We start from the raw sequence: 20,778 nt of genomic DNA on the forward strand, positions 1-20,778 counted from the left end.
AGAGGGCGAGCGCCACATTTTGCGCGCGTTGCAGCCCACAAGGTGCCACTTTATTGATGCGTTGTCATTGAGCTGTATGCGGGTGTGATAAGTAAGCGATTAGAAGCTTGTGCGACTAAATTTTGCATCATTACGTATACCGCTTACCACCGTCATCATGCCGCGTAGAATATCGTGTAGTGGCCTGAATATTGTTGCTTTTACACTTCGGCGTTGGCTCTACCAGCAGGCTCCAGTTGAACGTAAGTTAAAGTAAATGCAACCACCCACACGTTGTGCAAATGAAAAAAAAAAAACAAGACGTCACAGAAGCACGCAATAAAAAAGCAAAAAGAACGGTGCCATCAGCACTCGGTGTTCCCAGGTGGTCTCCCTCCCAAGTACTGACCGAGCCCAATGCTGCTTAGCTTCGGGGATCGGACGAGAACTGGCGTATTCAGCATGGTATGGCCGGTGGCGAGAATGTGCTGTTTACGACTGCACCTGTATCGTGCTGCTATGTTGTGCAGTCGCCGAATGTATTGCTACAGCATACAGCACGTACGCGGCAGTCTTTCCGTGAACAATACACGCACGCGTCGTGTACGTTGATCACTCCGTTTGTGGTTGTTCGCTGCATGCGTGCGTGCTAGTGCTCACAAAAACAAGAAGCCGAGCGCCACATTTTGCGCGCGTTGCAGCCCACAGGGTGCCACTTTATTGATGCGTTGTCATTGAGCTGTATGCGGGTGTGATAAGTAAGCGGTTAGAACCTTGTGCGACTAAATTTTGCATCATTACGTATACCGCTTACCACCGTCATCATTCCGCGTACAATATCGTGTAGTGGCCTGAATATTGTTGGTGTTACACTTCGGCGTTGGCTCTACCAGCAGGCTCCAGTTGAACGTAAGTTACAGTAAATGCAACCATCCACACGCTGTGCAAATGAAAAAAAAACAAGACGTCACAGAAGCACGCAATAAAAAAGCAAAACGAACGGTGCCATCAGCACTCGGTGTTCCCATGTGGTCTCCCTCCCAAGTACTGACCGAGCCCAATGCTGCTGAGCTACGGGGATCGGACGGGAACCGGCGTATTCAGCATGGTATGGCCGATGGCGAGAATGTGCTGTTTACGACTGCACCTGTATCGTGCTGCTATGTTGTGCAGTCGCCGAATGTATTGCTACAGCATACAGCACGTACGCGGCAGTCTTTCCGTGAACAATACACGCACGCGTCGTGTACGTTGATCACTCCGTTTGTGGTTGTTCGCTGCATGCGTGCGTGCTACTGCTCACAAAAACAAGAGGGCGAGCGCCACATTTTGCGCGCGTTGCAGCCCACAAGGTGCCACTTTATTGATGCGTTGTCATTGAGCTGTATGCGGGTGTGATAAGTAAGTGGTTAGAAGCTTGTGCGACTAAATTTTGCATCATTACGTGTACCGCTTACCACCGTCATCATTCCGCGTACAATATGGTGTAGTGGCCTGAATATTGTTGGTGTTACACTTCGGCGTTGGCTCTACCAGCAGGCTCCAGTTGAACGTAAGTTACAGTAAATGCAACCACCCACACGTTGTGCAAATGAAAAAAAAAACAAGACGTCCCAGAAGCACGCAATAAAAAAGCAAAAAGAACAGTGCCATCAGCACTCGGTGTTCCCAGGTGGTCTCCCTCCCAAGTACTGACGGAGCCCAATGCTGCTTAGCTTCGGGGATCGGACGAGAACCGGCGTATTCAGCATGGTATGGCCGATGGCGAGAATGTGCTGTTTACAACAGCACCTGTATCGTTCTGCTACGTTGTGCAGTCGCCGAATGTATTGCTACAGCATACAGCACGTACGCGGCAGTCTTTCCGTGAACAATACACGCACGCGTCGTGTACGTTCATCACTCCGTTTGTGGTTGTGCGCTGCATGCGTGCGTGCTAGTGCTGACAAAAACAAGAGGGCGAGCGCCACATTTTGCGCGCGTTGCAGCCCACAAGGTGCCACTCTTTTGATGCGTTGTCATTGAGCTGTATGCGGGTGTGATAAGTAAGCGGTTAGAAGCTTGTGCGACTAAATTTTGCATCATTACGTATACCGCTTACCACCGTCATCAGTCCGCCTACAATATCGTGTAGTGGCCTGAATATTGTTGGTGTTACACTTCGGCGTTGGCTCTACCAGCAGGCTCCATTTGAACGTAAGTTACAGTAAATGCAACCACCCACACGTTGTGCAAATGAAAAAAAAAAACAAGACGTCACAGAAGCACGCAATAAAAAAGCAAAAAGAACGGTGCCATCAGCGCTCGGTGTTCCCAGGTGGTCTCCCTCCCAAGTACTGACCGAGCCCAATGCTGCTTAGCTTCGGGGATCGGACGAGAACCCGCGTATTCAGCATGGTATGGCCGATGGCGAGAATGTGCTGTTTACGACTGCACCTGTATCGTGCTGCTATGTTGTGCAATCGCCGAATGTATTGCTACAGCATACAGCACGTACGCGGCAGTCTTTCCGTGAACAATACACGCACGCGTCGTGTACGTTGATCACTCCGTTTGTGGTTGTTCGCTGCATGCGTGCGTGCTAGTGCTCACAAAAACAAGAGGGCGAGCGCCACATTTTGCGCGCGTTGCAGCCCACAAGGTGCCACGTTATTGATGCGTTGTCATTGAGCTGTATGCGGGTGTGATAAGTAAGTGGTTAGATGCTTGTGCGACTAAATTTTGCATCATTACGTATACCGCTTACCACCGTCATCATTCCGCGTACAATATGGTGTAGTGGCCTGAATATTGTTGGTGTTACACTTCGGCGTGGGCTCTACCAGCAGGCTCCAGTTGAACGTAAGTTACAGTAAATGCAACCACCCACACGTTGTGCAAATGAATAAAAAACAAGACGTCCCAGAAGCACGCAATAAAAAAGCAAAAAGAACAGTGCCATCAGCACTCGGTGTTCCCAGGTGGTCTCCCTCCCAAGTACTGACCGAGCCCAATGCTGCTTAGCTTCGGGGATCGCACGAGAACCGGCGTATTCAGCATGGTAATCCCGATGGCGAGAATGTGCTGTTTACGACTGCACCTGTATCGTGCTGCTATGTTGTGCAGTCGCCGAATGTATTGCTACAGCATACAGCACGTACGCGGCAGTCTTTCCGTGAACAATACACGCACGCGTCGTGTACGTTGATCAATCCGTTTGTGGTTGTTCGCTGCATGCCTGCGTGCTAGCGCTCACAAAAACAAGAGGGCGAGCGCCACATTTTGCGCGCGTTGCCGCCCACAAGGTGCCACTTTCTTGATGCGTTGTCATTGAGCTGTATGCGGATGTGATAAGTAAGCGGTTAGAAGCTTGTGCGACTAAATTTTGCATCATTACGTATACCGCTTACCACCGTCATAATTCTGCGTACAATATCGTGTAGTGGCCTGAATATTGTTGGTGTTACACTTCGGCGTTGGCTCTACCAGCAGGATCCAGTTGAACGTAAGTTACAGTAAATGCAATCACCCACACGTTGTGCAAATGAAAAAAAAACAAGACGTCACAGAAGCACGCAATAAAAAAGCAAAAAGAACCCGCGTATTCAGCATGGTATGGCCGATGGCGAGAATGTGCTGTTTACGACTGCACCTGTATCGTGCTGCTATGTTGTGCAATCGCCGAATGTATTGCTACAGCGTACAGCACGTACGCGGCAGTCTTTCCGTGAACAATACACGCACGCGACGTGTACGTTGATCACTCCGTTTGTGGTTGTTCGCTGCATGCGTACGTGATAGTGCTCACAAAAACAAGAGGGCGAGCGCCACATTTTGCGCGCGTTGCAGCGCACAAGTTGCCACTTTATTGATGCGTTGTCATTGAGCTGTATGCGGGTGTGATAAGTAAGCGGTTAGAAGCTTGTGCGACTAAATTTTGCATCATTACGTATAACGCTTACCACCGTCATCATTCCGCGTACAATATCGTGTAGTGGCCTGAATATTGTTGGTGTTACACTTCGGCGTTGGCTCTACCAGCAGGCTCCAGTTGAACGTAAGTTACAGTAACTGCAACCACCCACACGTTGTGCAAATGAAAAAAAAAAACAAGACGTCACAGAAGCACGCAATAAAAAAGCAAAAAGAACGATGCCATCAGCACTCGGTGTTCCCAGGTGGTCTCCCTCCCAAGTACTGACCGAGCCCAATGCTGCTTAGCTTCGGGGATCGGACGAGAACCGGCGTATTCAGCATGGTATGGCCGATGGCGAGAATGCGCTGTTTACGACTGCACCTGTATCGTGCTGCTATGTTGTGCAGTCGCCGAATGTATTGCTACAGCATACAGCACGTACGCGGCAGCCTTTCCGTGAACAATACACGCACGCGACGTGTACGTTGATCACTCCGTTTGTGGTTGTTCGCTGCATGCGTGCGTGCTAGTGCTCACAAAAACAAGAGGGCGAGCGCCACATTTTGCGCGCGTTGCAGCGCACAAGGTGCCACTTTATTGATGCGTTGTCATTGAGCTGTATGCGGGTGTGATAAGTAAGCGGTTAGAAGCTTGTGCGACTAAATTTTGCATCATTACGTATACCGCTTACCACCGTCATCATTCCGCGTACAATATCGTGTAGTGGCCTGAATATTGTTGGTGTTACACTTCGGCGTTGGCTCTACCAGCAGGCTCCGGTTGAACGTAAGTTACAGAAAATGCAACCACCCACACGTTGTGCAAATGAAAAAAAAACAAGACGTCACAGAAACACGCAATAAAAAAGCAAAAAGAACGGTGCCATCAGCACTCGGTGTTCCCAGGTGGTCTCCCTCCCAAGTACTGACCGAGCCCAATGCTGCTTAGCTTCGGGGATCGGACGAGAACCGGCGTATTCAGCATGGTATGGCCGATGGCGAGAATGCGCTGTTTACGACTGCACCTGTATCGTGCTGCTATGTTGTGCAGTCGCCGAATGTATTGCTACAGCATACAGCACGTACGCGGCAGTCTTTCCGTGAACAATGCACGCACGCGTCGTGTACGTTGATCACTCCGTTTGTGGTTGTTCGCTGCTTGCGTGCGTGCTAGTGCTCACAAAAACAAGAGGGCGAGCGCCACATTTTGCGCGCGTTGCAGCCTACAAGGTGCCACTTTATTAATGCGTTGTCATTGAGCTGTATGCGGGTGCGATAAGTAAGCGGTTAGAAGCTTGTGCGACTAAATTTTGCATCATTACGTATACCGCTTACCACCGTCATCATTCCGCGTACAATACCGTGTAGTGGCCTGAATATTGTTGGTGTTACACTTCGGCGTTGGCTCTACCAGCAGGCTCCAGTTGAACGTAAGTTACAGTAAATGCAACCACCAACACGTTGTGCAAATGAAAAAAAAAAACAAGACGTCACAGAAGCACGCAATAAAAAAGCAAAAAGAACGGTGCCATCAGCACTCGGTGTTCCCAGGTGGTCTCCCTCCCAAGTACTGACCGAGCCCAATGCTGCTTAGCTTCGGGGATCGGACGAGAACCGGCGTATTCAGCATGGTATGGCCGATGGCGAGAATGTGCTGTTTACGACTGCACCTGTATCGTGCTGCTATGTTGTGCAGTCGCCGAATGTATTGCTACAGCATACAGCACGTACGCGGCAGATTTTCCGTGAACAATACACGCACGCGTCGTGTACGTTGATCACTCCGTTTGTGGTTGTTCGCTGCATGCGTGCGTGCTAGTGCTCACAAAAACAAGAGGGCGAGCACCACATTCTGCGCGCGTTGCAGCCCACAAGGTGCCACTTTATTGATGCGTTGTCATTGAGCTGTATGCGGGTGTCATAAGTAAGCGGTTAGAAGCTTGTGCGACTAAATTTTGTATCGTTACGTATACCGCTTACCACCGTCATCATTCCGCGTACAATATCGTGTAGTGGCCTGAATATTGTTGGTGTTACACTTCGGCGTTGGCTCTACCAGCAGGCTCCAGCTGAACGTAAGTTACAGTAAATGCAACCACCCACACGTTGTGCGAATGAAAAAAAAACAAGACGTCACAGAAGCACGCAATAAAAAAGCAAAAAGAACGGTGCCATCAGCGCTCGGTGTTCCCAGGTGGTCTCCCTCCCAAGTTTTGACGGAGCCCAATGCTGCTTAGCTTCGGGGATCGGACGAGAACCGGCGTATTCAGCATGGTATGGCTGATGGCGAGAATGTGCTGTTTACGACTGCACCTGTATCGTGCTGCTATGTTGTGCAGTCGCCGAATGTATTGCTATAGCATACAGCACGTACGCGGCAGTCTTTCCGTGAACAATACACGCACGCGTCGTTTACGTTGATCACTCCGTTTGTGGTTGTTGGCTGCATGCGTGCATGATAGTGCTCACAAAAACAAGAGGGCGAGCGCCACATTTTGCGCGCGTTGCAGCCCACAAGGTGCCACTTTCTTGATGCGTTGTCATTGAGCTGTATGCGGGTGTGATTAGTAATCGGTTAGAAGCTTGTGCGACTAAATTTTGCATCATTACGTATACCGCTTACCACCGTCATCATTCTGCGTACAATATCGTGTAGTGGCCTGAATATTGTTGGTGTTACACTTCGGCGTTGGCTCTGCCAGCAGGCTCCAGTTGAACGTAAGTTACAGTAAATGCAACCACCCACACGTTGTACAAATGAAAAAAAAAACAAGACGTCACAGAAGCACGCAATAAAAAAGCAAAAAGAACGGTGCCATCAGCACTCGGTGTTCCCAGGTGGTCTCCCTCTCAAGTACTGACCGAGCCCAATGCTGCTTAGCTTCGGGAATCGGACGAGAACCGGCGTATTCAGCATGGTATGGCCGATGGCGAGAATGTGCTGTTTACGACTGCACCTGTATCGTGCTGCTATGTTGTGCAGTCGCCGAATGTATTGCTACAGCATACAGCACGTACGCGGCAGTCTTTCCGTGAACAATACACGCACGCGTCGTGTACGTTGATCACTCCGTTTGTGGTTGTTCGCTGCATGCGTGCGCGCTAGTGCTCCCAAAAACAAGAGGGCGAGCGCCACATTTTGCGCGCGTTGCAGCCCACAAGGTGCCACTTTATTGATGTTTTGTCATTGAGCTGTATGTGGGTGTGATAAGTAAGCGGTTAGAAGCTTGTGCGACTAAATTTTGCATCATTACGTATACCGCTTACCACCGTCATCATTCCGCGTACAATATCGTGTAGTGGCCTGAATATTGTTGGTGTTACACTTCGGCGTTGGCTCTACCAGCAGGCTCCAGTTGAACGTAAGAGACAGTAAATGCAACCACCCACACGTTGTGCAAATGAAAAAAAAAACAAGACGTCACAGAAACACGCAATAAAAAAGCAAAAAGAACGGTGCCATCAGCACTCGGTGTTCCCAGGTGGTCTCCCTCCCAAGTTTTGACGGAGCCCAATGCTGCTTAGCTTCGGGGATCGGACGAGAACCGGCGTATTCAGCAGGGTATGGCTGATGGCGAGAATGTGCTGTTTACGACTGCACCTGTATCGTGCTGCTATGTTGTGCAGTCGCCGAATGTATTGCTATAGCATACAGCACGTACGCGGCAGTCTTTCCGTGAACAATACACGCACGCGTCGTTTACGTTGATCACTCCGTTTGTGGTTGTTGGCTGCATGCGTGCGTGATAGTGCTCACAAAAACAAGAGGGTGAGCGCCACATTTTGCGCGCGTTGCAGCCTACAAGGTGCCACTTTATTAATGCGTAGTCATTGAGCTGTATGCGGGTGCGATAACTAAGCGGTTAGAAGCTTGTGCGACTAAATTTTGCATCATTACGTATACCGCTTACCACCGTCATCATTCCGCGTACAATACCGTGTAGTGGCCTGAATATTGTTGGTGTTACACTTCGCCGTTGGCTCTACCAGCAGGCTCCAGTTGAACGTAAGTTACAGTAAATGCAACCACCAACACGTTGTGCAAATGAAAAAAAAAACAAGACGTCACAGAAGCACGCAATAAAAAAGCAAAAAGAACGGTGCCATCAGCACTCGGTGTTCCCAGGTGGTCTCCCTCCCAAGTACTGACCGAGCCCAATGCTGCTTAGCTTCGGGGATCGGACGAGAACCGGCGTATTCAGCATGGTATGGCCGATGGCGAGAATGTGCTGTTTACGACTGCACCTGTATCGTGCTGCTATGTTGTGCAGTCGCCGAATGTATTGCTACAGCATACAGCACGTACGCGGCAGATTTTCCGTGAACAATACACGCACGCGTCGTGTACGTTGATCACTCCGTTTGTGGTTGTTCGCTGCATGCGTGCGTGCTAGTGCTCACAAAAACAAGAGGGCGAGCGCCACATTCTGCGCGCGTTGCAGCCCACAAGGTGCCACTTTATTGATGCGTTGTCATTGAGCTGTATGCGGGTGTCATAAGTAAGCGGTTAGAAGCTTGTGCGACTAAATTTTGTATCGTTACGTATACCGCTTACCACCGTCATCATTCCGCGTACAATATCGTGTAGTGGCCTGAATATTGTTGGTGTTACACTTCGGCGTTGGCTCTACCAGCAGGCTCCAGCTGAACGTAAGTTACAGTAAATGCAACCACCCACACGTTGTGCGAATGAAAAAAAAAAACAAGACGTCACAGAAGCACGCAATAAAAAAGCAAAAAGAACGGTGCCATCAGCACTCGGTGTTCCCAGGTGGTCTCCCTCCCAAGTTTTGACCGAGCCCAATGCTGCTTAGCTTCAGGGATCGGACGAGAACCGGCGTATTCAGCATGGTATGGCTGATGGCGAGAATGTGCTGTTTACGACTGCACCTGTATCGTGCTGCTATGTTGTGCAGTCGCCGAATGTATTGCTATAGCATACAGCACGTACGCGGCAGTCTTTCCGTGAACAATACACGCAGGCGTCGTTTACGTTGATCACTCCGTTTGTGGTTGTTCGCTGCAGGCGTGCGCGCTAGTGCTCCCAAAAACAAGAGGGCGAGCGCCACATTTTGCGCGCGTTGCAGCCCACAAGGTGCCACTTTATTGATGTTTTGTCATTGAGCTGTATGCGGGTGTGATAAGTAAGCGGTTAGAAGCGTGTGCGACTAAATTTTGCATCATTACGTATACCGCTTACCACCGTCATCATTCCGCGTACAATATCGTGTAGTGGCCTGAATATTGTTGGTGTTACACTTCGGCGTTGGCTCTACCAGCAGGCTCCAGTTGAACGTAAGAGACAGTAAATGCAACCACCCACACGTTGTGCAAATGAAAGAAAAAACAAGACGTCACAGAAACACGCAATAAAAAAGCAAGAAGAACGGTGCCATCAGCACTCGGTGTTCCCAGGTGGTCTCCCTCCCAAGTACTGACCGAGCCCAATGCTGCTTAGCTTCGGGGATCGGACGAGAACCGGCGTATTCAGCATGGTATGGCCGATGGCGAGAATGTGCTGTTTACGACTGCACCTGTATCGTGCTGCTATGTTGTGCAGTCGCCGAATGTATTGCTACAGCATACAGCACGTACGCGGCAGCCTTTCCGTGAACAATACACGCACGCGACGTGTACGTTGATCACTCCGTTTGTGGTTGTTCGCTGCATGCGTGCGTGCTAGTGCTCACAAAAACAAGAGGGCGAGCGCCACATTCTGCGCGCGTTGCAGCCCACAAGGTGCCACTTTATTGATGCGTTGTCATTGAGCTGTATGCGGGTGTGATAAGTAAGCGGTTAGAAGCTTGTGCGACTAAATTTTGCATCATTACGTATACCGCTTACCACCGTCATCATTCCGCGTACAATATCGTGTAGTGGCCTGAATATTGTTGGTGTTACACTTCGGCGTTGGTTCTACCAGCAGGCTCCAGTTGAACGTAAGAGACAGTAAATGCAACCACCCACACGTTGTGCAAATGAAAAAAAAACAAGACGTCACAGAAACACGCAATAAAAAAGCAAAAAGAACGGTGCCATCAGCACTCGGTGTTCCCAGGTGGTCTCCCTCCCAAGTTTTGACGGAGCCCAATGCTGCTTAGCTTCGGGGATCGGACGAGAACCGGCGTATTCAGCAGGGTATGGCTGATGGCGAGAATGTGCTGTTTACGACTGCACCTGTATCGTGCTGCTATGTTGTGCAGTCGCCGAATGTATTGCTATAGCATACAGCACGTACGCGGCAGTCTTTCCGTGAACAATACACGCACGCGTCGTTTACGTTGATCACTCCGTTTGTGGTTGTTGGCTGCATGCGTGCGTGATAGTGCTCACAAAAACAAGAGGGCGAGCGCCACATTTTGCGCGCGTTGCAGCCCACAAGGTGCCACTTTCTTGATGCGTTGTCATTGAGCTGTATGCGGGTGTGATTAGTAATCGGTTAGCAGCTTGTGCGACTAAATTTTGCATCATTACGTATACCGCTTACCACCGTCATCATTCTGCGTACAATATCGTGTAGTGGCCTGAATATTGTTGGTGTTACACTTCGGCGTTGGCTCTACCAGCAGGCTCCAGTTGAACGTAAGTTACAGTAAATGCAACCACCCACACGTTGTGCAAATGAAAAAAAAAACAAGACGTCACAGAAGCACGCAATAAAAAAGCAAAAAGAACGGTGCCATCAGCACTCGGTGTTCCCAGGTGGTCTCCCTCACAAGTACTGACCGAGCCCAATGCTGCTTAGCTTCGGGAATCGGACGAGAACCGGCGTATTCAGCATGGTATGGCCGATGGCGAGAATGTGCTGTTTACGACTGCACCTGTATCGTGCTGCTATGTTGTGCAGTCGCCGAATGTATTGCTACAGCATACAGCACGTACGCGGCAGTCTTTCCGTGAACAATACACGCACGCGTCGTGTACGTTGATCACTCCGTTTGTGGTTGTTCGCTGCATGCGTGCGCGCTAGTGCTCCCAAAAACAAGAGGGCGAGCGCCACATTTTGCGCGCGTTGCAGCCCACAAGGTGCCACTTTATTGATGTTTTGTCATTGAGCTGTATGTGGGTGTGATAAGTAAGCGGTTAGAAGCTTGTGCGACTAAATTTTGCATCATTACGTATACCGCTTACCACCGTCATCATTCCGCGTACAATATCGTGTAGTGGCCTGAATATTGTTGGTGTTACACTTCGGCGTTGGCTCTACCAGCAGGCTCCAGTTGAACGTAAGAGACAGTAAATGCAACCACCCACACGTTGTGCAAATGAAAAAAAAAACAAGACGTCACAGAAACACGCAATAAAAAAGCAAAAAGAACGGTGCCATCAGCACTCGGTGTTCCCAGGTGGTCTCCCTCCCAAGTACGCACCGAGCCCAATGCTGCTTAGCTTCGGGGATCGGACGAGAACCGGCGTATTCAGCATGGTATGGCCGATGGCGAGAATGTGCTGTTTACGACTGCACCTGTATCGTGCTGCTATGTTGTGCAGTCGCCGAATGTATTGCTACAGCATACAGCACGTACGCGGCAGCCTTTCCGTGAACAATACACGCACGCGACGTGTACGTTGATCACTCCGTTTGTGGTTGTTCGCTGCATGCGTGCGTGCTAGTGCTCACAAAAACAAGAGGGCGAGCGCCACATTTTGCGCGCGTTGCAGCGCACAAGGTGCCACTTTATTGATGCGTTGTCATTGAGCTGTATGCGGGTGTGATAAGTAAGCGGTTAGAAGCTTGTGCGACTAAATTTTGCATCATTACGTATACCGCTTGCCACCGTCATCATTCCGCGTACAATATCGTGTAGTGGCCTGAATATTGTTGGTGTTACACTTCGGCGTTGGCTCTACCAGCAGGCTCCAGTTGAACGTAAGTTACAGTAACTGCAACCACCCACACGTTGTGCAAATGAAAAAAAAAACAAGACGTCACAGAAGCACGCAATAAAAAGCAAAAAGAACGATGCCATCAGCACTCGGTGTTCCCAGGTGGTCTCCCTCCCAAGTACTGACCGAGCCCAATGCTGCTTAGCTTCGGGGATCGGACGAGAACCGGCGTATTCAGCATGGTATGGCCGATGGCGAGAATGCGCTGTTTACGACTGCACCTGTATCGTGCTGCTATGTTGTGCAGTCGCCGAATGTATTGCTACAGCATACAGCACGTACGCGGCAGTCTTTCCGTGAACAATACACGCACGCGTCGTGTACGTTGATCACTCCGTTTGTGGTTGTTCGCTGCTTGCGTGCGTGCTAGTGCTCACAAAAACAAGAGGGTGAGCGCCACATTTTGCGCGCGTTGCAGCCTACAAGGTGCCACTTTATTAATGCGTTGTCATTGAGCTGTATGCGGGTGCGATAACTAAGCGGTTAGAAGCTTGTGCGACTAAATTTTGCATCATTACGTATACCGCTTACCACCGTCATCATTCCGCGTACAATACCGTGTAGTGGCCTGAATATTGTTGGTGTTACACTTCGCCGTTGGCTCTACCAGCAGGCTCCAGTTGAACGTAAGTTACAGTAAATGCAACCACCAACACGTTGTGCAAATGAAAAAAAAAACAAGACGTCACAGAAGCACGCAATAAAAAAGCAAAAAGAACGGTGCCATCAGCACTCGGTGTTCCCAGGTGGTCTCCCTCCCAAGTACTGACCGAGCCCAATGCTGCTTAGCTTCGGGGATCGGACGAGAACCGGCGTATTCAGCATGGTATGGCCGATGGCGAGAATGTGCTGTTTACGACTGCACCTGTATCGTGCTGCTATGTTGTGCAGTCGCCGAATGTATTGCTACAGCATACAGCACGTACGCGGCAGATTTTCCGTGAACAATACACGCACGCGTCGTGTACGTTGATCACTCCGTTTGTGGTTGTTCGCTGCATGCGTGCGTGCTAGTGCTCACAAAAACAAGAGGGCGAGCGCCACATTCTGCGCGCGTTGCAGCCCACAAGGTGCCACTTTATTGATGCGTTGTCATTGAGCTGTATGCGGGTGTCATAAGTAAGCGGTTAGAAGCTTGTGCGACTAAATTTTGTATCGTTACGTATACCGCTTACCACCGTCATCATTCCGCGTACAATATCGTGTAGTGGCCTGAATATTGTTGGTGTTACACTTCGGCGTTGGCTCTACCAGCAGGCTCCAGCTGAACGTAAGTTACAGTAAATGCAACCACCCACACGTTGTGCGAATGAAAAAAAAAAACAAGACGTCACAGAAGCACGCAATAAAAAAGCAAAAAGAACGGTGCCATCAGCACTCGGTGTTCCCAGGTGGTCTCCCTCCCAAGTTTTGACCGAGCCCAATGCTGCTTAGCTTCAGGGATCGGACGAGAACCGGCGTATTCAGCATGGTATGGCTGATGGCGAGAATGTGCTGTTTACGACTGCACCTGTATCGTGCTGCTATGTTGTGCAGTCGCCGAATGTATTGCTATAGCATACAGCACGTACGCGGCAGTCTTTCCGTGAACAATACACGCAGGCGTCGTTTACGTTGATCACTCCGTTTGTGGTTGTTCGCTGCAGGCGTGCGCGCTAGTGCTCCCAAAAACAAGAGGGCGAGCGCCACATTTTGCGCGCGTTGCAGCCCACAAGGTGCCACTTTATTGATGTTTTGTCATTGAGCTGTATGCGGGTGTGATAAGTAAGCGGTTAGAAGCGTGTGCGACTAAATTTTGCATCATTACGTATACCGCTTACCACCGTCATCATTCCGCGTACAATATCGTGTAGTGGCCTGAATATTGTTGGTGTTACACTTCGGCGTTGGCTCTACCAGCAGGCTCCAGTTGAACGTAAGAGACAGTAAATGCAACCACCCACACGTTGTGCAAATGAAAGAAAAAACAAGACGTCACAGAAACACGCAATAAAAAAGCAAGAAGAACGGTGCCATCAGCACTCGGTGTTCCCAGGTGGTCTCCCTCCCAAGTACTGACCGAGCCCAATGCTGCTTAGCTTCGGGGATCGGACGAGAACCGGCGTATTCAGCATGGTATGGCCGATGGCGAGAATGTGCTGTTTACGACTGCACCTGTATCGTGCTGCTATGTTGTGCAGTCGCCGAATGTATTGCTACAGCATACAGCACGTACGCGGCAGCCTTTCCGTGAACAATACACGCACGCGACGTGTACGTTGATCACTCCGTTTGTGGTTGTTCGCTGCATGCGTGCGTGCTAGTGCTCACAAAAACAAGAGGGCGAGCGCCACGTTTTGCGCGCGTTGCACTGCACAAGGTGCCACTTTATTGATGCGTTGTCATTGAGCTGTATGCGGGTGTGATAAGTAAGCGGTTAGAAGCTTGTGCGACTAAATTTTGCATCATTACGTATACCGCTTGCCACCGTCATCATTCCGCGAACAATATCGTGTAGTGGCCTGAATATTGTTGGTGTTACACTTCGGCGTTGGCTCTACCAGCAGGTTCCAGTTGAACGTAAGTTACAGTAAATGCAACCACCAACACGTTGTGCAAATGAAGAAAGAAACAAGACGTCACAGAAGCACGCAATAAAAAAGCAAGAAGAACGGTGCCATCAGCACTCGGTGTTCCCAGGTGGTCTCCCTCCCAAGTACTGACCGAGCCCAATGCTGCTTAGCTTCGGGGATCGGACGAGAACCGGCGTATTCAGCATGGTATGGCCGATGGCGAGAATGTGCTGTTTACGACTGCACCTGTATCGTGCTGCTATGTTGTGCAGTCGCCGAATGTATTGATACAGCATACAGCACGAACGCGGCAGTCTTTCCGTGAACAATACACGCACGCGTCGTGTACGTTGATCACTCCGTTTGTGGTTGTTCGCTGCATGCGTGCGTGCTAGTGCTGACAAAAACAAGAGGGCGAGCGCCACATTTTGCGCGCGTTGCAGCCCACAAGGTGCCACTCTATTGATGCGTTGTCATTGAGCTGTATGCGGGTGTGATAAGTAAGCGGTTAGAAGCTTGTGCGACTAAATTTTGCATCATTACGTATACCGCTTGCCACCGTCACCCTTCCGCCTACAATATCGTGTAGTGGCCTGAATATTGTTGGTGTTACACTTCGGCGTTGGCTCTACCAGCAGGCTCCAGTTGAACGTAAGTTACAGTAAATGCAACCACCCACACGTTGTGCAAATAAAAAAAAAAAAACAAGACGTCCCAGAAGCACGCAATAAAAAAGCAAAAAGAACAGTGCCATCAGCACTCGGTGTTCCCAGGTGGTCTCCCTCCCAAGTACTGACCGAGCCCAATGCTGCTTAGCTTCGGGGATCGGACGAGAACCGGCGTATTCAGCATGGTATGGACGATGGCGAGAATGTGCTGTTTACGACTGCACCTGTATCGTGCTGCTATGTTGTGCAGTCGCCGAATGTATTGCTACAGCATACAGCACGTACGCGGCAGTCTTTCCGTGAACAATACACGCACGCGTCGTTTACGTTGATCACTCCGTTTGTGGTTGTTCGCTGCATGCGTGCGTGCTAGTGCTCACAAAAACAAGAGGGTGAGCGCCACATTTTGCGCGCGTTGCAGCCCACAAGGTGCCACTTTATTGATGTGTTGTCATTGAGCTGTATGCGGGTGTGATAAGTAAGCGGTTAGAAGCTTGTGCGACTAAATTTTGCATCATTACGTATACCGCCTAACACCGTCATCATTCCGCCTACAATATCGTGCAGTGACCTGAATATTGTTGGTGTTACATTTCAGCGTTGGCTCTACCAGCAGGCTCCAGTTGAACGTAAGTTACAGTAAATGCAACCACCCACACGTTGTGCAAATGAAAAAAAAAACAAGACATCACAGAAGCACGCAATAAAAAAGCAAAAAGAACGGTGCCATCAGCGCTCGGTGTTCCCAGGTGGTCTCCCTCCCAAGTACTGACCGAGCCCAATGCTGCTTAGCTTCGGGGATCGGACGAGAACCGGCGTATTCAGCATGGTATGGCCGATGGCGAGAATGTGCTGTTAACGACTGCACCTGTATCGTGCTGCTATGTTGTTCAGTCGCCGAATGTATTGCTACAGCATACAGCACGTACGCGGCAGTCTTTCCGTGAACAATACACGCACGCGTCGTGTACGTTGATCACTCCGTTTGTGGTTGTTCGCTGCATGCGTGCGTGCTAGTGCTCACAAAAACAAGAGGGCGAGCGCCACATTTTGCGCGCGTTGCAGCGCACAAGGTGCCACTTTATTGATGCGTTGTCATTGAGCTATATGCGGGTGTGATAAGTAAGCGGTTAGAAGCTTGTGCGACTAAATTTTGCATCATTACGTATACCGCTTACCACCGTCATCACTCCGCGTACAATATCGTGTAGTGGCCTGAATATTGTTGGTGTTACACTTCGGCGTTGGCTCTACCAGCAGGTTCCAGTTGAACGTAAGTTACAGTAAATGCAACCACCAACACGTTGTGCAAATGAAAAAAAAACAAGACGTCACAGAAGCACGCAATAAAAAAGCAAGAAGAACGGTGCCATCAGCACTCGGTGTTCCCAGGTGGTCTCCCTCCCAAGTACTGACCGAGCCCAATGCTGCTTAGCTTCGGGGATCGGACGAGAACCGGCGTATTCAGCATGGTATGGCCGATGGCGAGAATGTGCTGTTTACGACTGCACCTGTATCGTGCTGCTATGTTGTGCAGTCGCCGAATGTATTGATACAGCATACAGCACGTACGTGGCAGTCTTTCCGTGGACAATACACGCACGCGTCGTGTACGTTGATCACTCCGTTTGTGGTTGTTCGCTGCATGCGTCCGTGCTAGTGCTGACAAAAACAAGAGGGCGAGCGCCACATTTTGCGCGCGTTGCAGCCCACAAGGTGCCACTCTATTGATGCGTTGTCATTGAGCTGTATGCGGGTGTGATAAGTAAGCGGTTAGAAGCTTGTGCGACTAAATTTTGCATCATTACATATACCGCCTAACACCGTCATCATTCCGCCTACAATATCGTGTAGTGGCCTGAATATTGTTGGTGTTACACTTCGGCGTTGGCTCTACCAGCAGGCTCCAGTTGAACGTAAGTTACAGTAAATGCAACCACCCACACGTTGTGCAAATGAAAAAAAAAACAAGACGTCACAGAAACACGCAATAAAAAAGCAAAAAGAACGGTGCCATCAGCACTCGGTGTTCCCAGGTGGTCTCCCTCATAAGTACTGACCGAGCCCAATGCTGCTTAGCTTCGGGGATCGGACGAGAACCGGCGTATTCAGCATGGTATGGCCGATGGCGAGAATGTGCTGTTTACGACTGCACCTGTATCGTGCTGCTATGTTGTGCAGTCGCCGAATGTATTGCTACAGCATACAGCACGTACGCGGCAGCCTTTCCGTGAACAATACACGCACGCGACGTGTACGTTGATCACTCCGTTTGTGGTTGTTCGCTGCATGCGTGCGTGCTAGTGCTCACAAAAACAAGAGGGCGAGTCCCACATTTTGCGCGCGTTGCAGCGCACAAGGTGCCACTTTATTGATGCGTTGTCATTGAGCTGTATGCGGGTGTGATAGGTAAGCGGTTAGAAGCTTGTGCGACTAAATTTTGCATCATTACGTATACCGCTTACCACCGTCATCATTCCGCGTACAATATCGTGTAGTGGCCTGAATATTGTTGGTGTTACACTTCGGCGTTGGCTCTACCAGGAGGCTCCAGTTGAACGTAAGTTACTGTAACTGCAACCACCCACACGTTGTGCAACTGAAAAAAAAAGAAAAGACGTCACAGAAGCACGCAATAAAAAAGCAAAAAGAACGGTGCCGTCAGCACTCGGTGTTCCCAGGTGGTCTCCCTCCCAAGTACTGACCGAGCCCAATGCTGCTTAGCTTCGGGGATCGGACGAGAACCGGCGTATTCAGCATGGTATGGCCGATGGCGAGAATGCGCTGTTTACGACTGCACCTGTATCGTGCTGCTATGTTGTGCAGTCGCCGAATATATTGCTACAGCATACAGCACGTACGCGGCAGTCTTTCCGTGAACAATACACGCACGCGTCGTGTACGTTGATCACTCCGTTTGTGGTTGTTCGCTGCATGCGTGCGTGCTAGTGCTCACGAAAGAAAGAGGGCGAGCGCCACATTTTGCGCGCGTTGCAGCCCACAAGGTGCCACTTTATTAATGCGTTGTCATTGAGCTGTATGCGGGTGCGAAAAGTAAGCGGTTAGAAGCTTGTGCGACTAAATTTTGCATCATTACGTATACCGCTTACCACCGTCATCATTCCGCGTACAATATCGTGTAGTGGCCTGAATATTGTTGGTGTTACACTTCGGCGTTGGCTATACCAGCAGGCTCCAGTTGAACGTAAGTTACAGTAACTGCAACCACCCACACGTTGTGCAACTGAAAAAAAAACAAGACGTCACAGAAGCACGCAATAAAAAAGCAAAAAGAACGGTGCCGTCAGCACTCGGTGTTCCCAGGTGGTCTCCCTCCCAAGTACTGACCGAGCCCAATGCTGCTTAGCTTCGGGGATCGGACGAGAACCGGCGTATTCAGCATGGTATGGCCGATGGCGAGAATGTGCTGTTTACGACTGCACCTGTATCGTGCTGCTATGTTGTGCAGTCGCCGAATGTATTGCTACAGCATACAGCACGTACGCGGCAGTCTTTCCGTGAACAATACACGCACGCGTCGTGTACGTTGATCACTCCGTTTGTGGTTGTTCGCTGCATGCGTGCGTGCTAGTGCTCACAAAAACAAGAGGGCGAGCGCCACATTTTGCGCGCGTTGCAGCCCACAAGGTGCCACTTTATTTATGCGTTGTCATTTAGCTGTATGCGGGTGTGATAAGTAAGCGGTTAGAAGCTTGTGCGACTAAATTTTGCATCATTACGTATACCGCTTACCACTGTCATCATTCCGCCTACAATATCGTGTAGTGGCCTGAATATTGTTGGTGTTACATTTCAGCGTTGGCTCTACCAGCAGGCTCCAGTTGAACGTAAGTTACAGTAAATGCAACCACCCACACGTTGTGCAAATGAAAAAAAAAACAAGACATCACAGAAGCACGCAATAAAAAAGCAAAAAGAACGGTGCCATCAGCGCTCGGTGTTCCCAGGTGGTCTCCCTCCCAAGTACTGACCGAGCCCAATGCTGCTTAGCTTCGGGGATCGGACGAGAACCGGCGTATTCAGCATGGTATGGCCGATGGCGAGAATGTGCTGTTAACGACTGCACCTGTATCGTGCTGCTATGTTGTTCAGTCGCCGAATGTATTGCTACAGCATACAGCACGTACGCGGCAGTCTTTCCGTGAACAATACACGCACGCGTCGTGTACGTTGATCACTCCGTTTGTGGTTGTTCGCTGCATGCGTGCGTGCTAGTGCTCACAAAAACAAGAGGGCGAGCGCCACATTTTGCGCGCGTTGCAGCGCACAAGGTGCCACTTTATTGATGCGTTGTCATTGAGCTATATGCGGGTGTGATAAGTAAGCGGTTAGAAGCTTGTGCGACTAAATTTTGCATCATTACGTATACCGCTTACCACCGTCATCACTCCGCGTACAATATCGTGTAGTGGCCTGAATATTGTTGGTGTTACACTTCGGCGTTGGCTCTACCAGCAGGTTCCAGTTGAACGTAAGTTACAGTAAATGCAACCACCAACACGTTGTGCAAATGAAAAAAAAACAAGACGTCACAGAAGCACGCAATAAAAAAGCAAGAAGAACGGTGCCATCAGCACTCGGTGTTCCCAGGTGGTCTCCCTCCCAAGTACTGACCGAGCCCAATGCTGCTTAGCTTCGGGGATCGGACGAGAACCGGCGTATTCAGCATGGTATGGCCGATGGCGAGAATGTGCTGTTTACGACTGCACCTGTATCGTGCTGCTATGTTGTGCAGTCGCCGAATGTATTGATACAGCATACAGCACGTACGTGGCAGTCTTTCCGTGGACAATACACGCACGCGTCGTGTACGTTGATCACTCCGTTTGTGGTTGTTCGCTGCATGCGTCCGTGCTAGTGCTGACAAAAACAAGAGGGCGAGCGCCACATTTTGCGCGCGTTGCAGCCCACAAGGTGCCACTCTATTGATGCGTTGTCATTGAGCTGTATGCGGGTGTGATAAGTAAGCGGTTAGAAGCTTGTGCGACTAAATTTTGCATCATTACATATACCGCCTAACACCGTCATCATTCCGCCTACAATATCGTGTAGTGGCCTGAATATTGTTGGTGTTACACTTCGGCGTTGGCTCTACCAGCAGGCTCCAGTTGAACGTAAGTTACAGTAAATGCAACCACCCACACGTTGTGCAAATGAAAAAAAAAACAAGACGTCACAGAAACACGCAATAAAAAAGCAAAAAGAACGGTGCCATCAGCACTCGGTGTTCCCAGGTGGTCTCCCTCATAAGTACTGACCGAGCCCAATGCTGCTTAGCTTCGGGGATCGGACGAGAACCGGCGTATTCAGCATGGTATGGCCGATGGCGAGAATGTGCTGTTTACGACTGCACCTGTATCGTGCTGCTATGTTGTGCAGTCGCCGAATGTATTGCTACAGCATACAGCACGTACGCGGCAGCCTTTCCGTGAACAATACACGCACGCGACGTGTACGTTGATCACTCCGTTTGTGGTTGTTCGCTGCATGCGTGCGTGCTAGTGCTCACAAAAACAAGAGGGCGAGTCCCACATTTTGCGCGCGTTGCAGCGCACAAGGTGCCACTTTATTGATGCGTTGTCATTGAGCTGTATGCGGGTGTGATAGGTAAGCGGTTAGAAGCTTGTGCGACTAAATTTTGCATCATTACGTATACCGCTTACCACCGTCATCATTCCGCGTACAATATCGTGTAGTGGCCTGAATATTGTTGGTGTTACACTTCGGCGTTGGCTCTACCAGGAGGCTCCAGTTGAACGTAAGTTACTGTAACTGCA

General features: G+C 50.0%; 15 non-coding genes and 16 pseudogenes across 15 annotated transcripts; all 31 read right to left on the reverse strand.

The window, feature by feature from the left end:
* Positions 1-339: 339 nt before the first annotated feature.
* LOC142561825 (5S ribosomal RNA) lies at positions 340-458 on the reverse strand (annotated as a pseudogene).
* A 524-nt stretch (positions 459-982) lies between these two features.
* LOC142561611 (5S ribosomal RNA) lies at positions 983-1,101 on the reverse strand (annotated as a pseudogene).
* Positions 1,102-1,626: 525 nt separating this feature from the next.
* Positions 1,627-1,745, reverse strand: LOC142561767 (5S ribosomal RNA; annotated as a pseudogene).
* Positions 1,746-2,271: 526 nt separating this feature from the next.
* LOC142561623 (5S ribosomal RNA) lies at positions 2,272-2,390 on the reverse strand (annotated as a pseudogene).
* A 524-nt stretch (positions 2,391-2,914) lies between these two features.
* Positions 2,915-3,033, reverse strand: LOC142562367 (5S ribosomal RNA; annotated as a pseudogene).
* A 1,078-nt stretch (positions 3,034-4,111) lies between these two features.
* LOC142562632 (5S ribosomal RNA) lies at positions 4,112-4,230 on the reverse strand. The gene has a single exon (XR_012823951.1). It is a non-coding gene; the product is annotated as a 5S ribosomal RNA (ribosomal RNA).
* A 524-nt stretch (positions 4,231-4,754) lies between these two features.
* LOC142562634 (5S ribosomal RNA) lies at positions 4,755-4,873 on the reverse strand. Its single transcript, XR_012823953.1, has one exon. It is a non-coding gene; the product is annotated as a 5S ribosomal RNA (ribosomal RNA).
* Positions 4,874-5,399: 526 nt separating this feature from the next.
* On the reverse strand, positions 5,400-5,518 carry LOC142562635 (5S ribosomal RNA). Its single transcript, XR_012823954.1, has one exon. It is a non-coding gene; the product is annotated as a 5S ribosomal RNA (ribosomal RNA).
* A 524-nt stretch (positions 5,519-6,042) lies between these two features.
* Positions 6,043-6,161, reverse strand: LOC142562556 (5S ribosomal RNA; annotated as a pseudogene).
* A 525-nt stretch (positions 6,162-6,686) lies between these two features.
* LOC142561528 (5S ribosomal RNA) lies at positions 6,687-6,805 on the reverse strand (annotated as a pseudogene).
* A 525-nt stretch (positions 6,806-7,330) lies between these two features.
* On the reverse strand, positions 7,331-7,449 carry LOC142562553 (5S ribosomal RNA; annotated as a pseudogene).
* Positions 7,450-7,974: 525 nt separating this feature from the next.
* LOC142562636 (5S ribosomal RNA) lies at positions 7,975-8,093 on the reverse strand. The gene has a single exon (XR_012823955.1). It is a non-coding gene; the product is annotated as a 5S ribosomal RNA (ribosomal RNA).
* A 526-nt stretch (positions 8,094-8,619) lies between these two features.
* On the reverse strand, positions 8,620-8,738 carry LOC142562458 (5S ribosomal RNA; annotated as a pseudogene).
* A 525-nt stretch (positions 8,739-9,263) lies between these two features.
* On the reverse strand, positions 9,264-9,382 carry LOC142562637 (5S ribosomal RNA). The gene has a single exon (XR_012823956.1). It is a non-coding gene; the product is annotated as a 5S ribosomal RNA (ribosomal RNA).
* Positions 9,383-9,906: 524 nt separating this feature from the next.
* Positions 9,907-10,025, reverse strand: LOC142562554 (5S ribosomal RNA; annotated as a pseudogene).
* Positions 10,026-10,550: 525 nt separating this feature from the next.
* Positions 10,551-10,669, reverse strand: LOC142561731 (5S ribosomal RNA; annotated as a pseudogene).
* A 525-nt stretch (positions 10,670-11,194) lies between these two features.
* Positions 11,195-11,313, reverse strand: LOC142561298 (5S ribosomal RNA; annotated as a pseudogene).
* A 524-nt stretch (positions 11,314-11,837) lies between these two features.
* LOC142562638 (5S ribosomal RNA) lies at positions 11,838-11,956 on the reverse strand. The gene has a single exon (XR_012823957.1). It is a non-coding gene; the product is annotated as a 5S ribosomal RNA (ribosomal RNA).
* A 525-nt stretch (positions 11,957-12,481) lies between these two features.
* On the reverse strand, positions 12,482-12,600 carry LOC142562639 (5S ribosomal RNA). Its single transcript, XR_012823958.1, has one exon. It is a non-coding gene; the product is annotated as a 5S ribosomal RNA (ribosomal RNA).
* Positions 12,601-13,126: 526 nt separating this feature from the next.
* LOC142562459 (5S ribosomal RNA) lies at positions 13,127-13,245 on the reverse strand (annotated as a pseudogene).
* A 525-nt stretch (positions 13,246-13,770) lies between these two features.
* LOC142562640 (5S ribosomal RNA) lies at positions 13,771-13,889 on the reverse strand. The gene has a single exon (XR_012823959.1). It is a non-coding gene; the product is annotated as a 5S ribosomal RNA (ribosomal RNA).
* Positions 13,890-14,414: 525 nt separating this feature from the next.
* LOC142562641 (5S ribosomal RNA) lies at positions 14,415-14,533 on the reverse strand. The gene has a single exon (XR_012823960.1). It is a non-coding gene; the product is annotated as a 5S ribosomal RNA (ribosomal RNA).
* Positions 14,534-15,060: 527 nt separating this feature from the next.
* Positions 15,061-15,179, reverse strand: LOC142561425 (5S ribosomal RNA; annotated as a pseudogene).
* Positions 15,180-15,704: 525 nt separating this feature from the next.
* On the reverse strand, positions 15,705-15,823 carry LOC142560978 (5S ribosomal RNA). Its single transcript, XR_012823511.1, has one exon. It is a non-coding gene; the product is annotated as a 5S ribosomal RNA (ribosomal RNA).
* Positions 15,824-16,347: 524 nt separating this feature from the next.
* On the reverse strand, positions 16,348-16,466 carry LOC142562642 (5S ribosomal RNA). The gene has a single exon (XR_012823961.1). It is a non-coding gene; the product is annotated as a 5S ribosomal RNA (ribosomal RNA).
* Positions 16,467-16,991: 525 nt separating this feature from the next.
* LOC142561293 (5S ribosomal RNA) lies at positions 16,992-17,110 on the reverse strand (annotated as a pseudogene).
* Positions 17,111-17,636: 526 nt separating this feature from the next.
* Positions 17,637-17,755, reverse strand: LOC142561101 (5S ribosomal RNA). The gene has a single exon (XR_012823630.1). It is a non-coding gene; the product is annotated as a 5S ribosomal RNA (ribosomal RNA).
* Positions 17,756-18,279: 524 nt separating this feature from the next.
* Positions 18,280-18,398, reverse strand: LOC142561102 (5S ribosomal RNA). The gene has a single exon (XR_012823631.1). It is a non-coding gene; the product is annotated as a 5S ribosomal RNA (ribosomal RNA).
* A 525-nt stretch (positions 18,399-18,923) lies between these two features.
* Positions 18,924-19,042, reverse strand: LOC142560980 (5S ribosomal RNA). The gene has a single exon (XR_012823513.1). It is a non-coding gene; the product is annotated as a 5S ribosomal RNA (ribosomal RNA).
* A 524-nt stretch (positions 19,043-19,566) lies between these two features.
* Positions 19,567-19,685, reverse strand: LOC142562643 (5S ribosomal RNA). Its single transcript, XR_012823962.1, has one exon. It is a non-coding gene; the product is annotated as a 5S ribosomal RNA (ribosomal RNA).
* Positions 19,686-20,210: 525 nt separating this feature from the next.
* On the reverse strand, positions 20,211-20,329 carry LOC142561295 (5S ribosomal RNA; annotated as a pseudogene).
* Positions 20,330-20,778: the final 449 nt, after the last annotated feature.

Source organism: Dermacentor variabilis, chromosome 10 (assembly GCF_050947875.1).
Source record: "Dermacentor variabilis isolate Ectoservices chromosome 10, ASM5094787v1, whole genome shotgun sequence".
NCBI lineage: Eukaryota > Metazoa > Arthropoda > Arachnida > Ixodida > Ixodidae > Dermacentor > Dermacentor variabilis.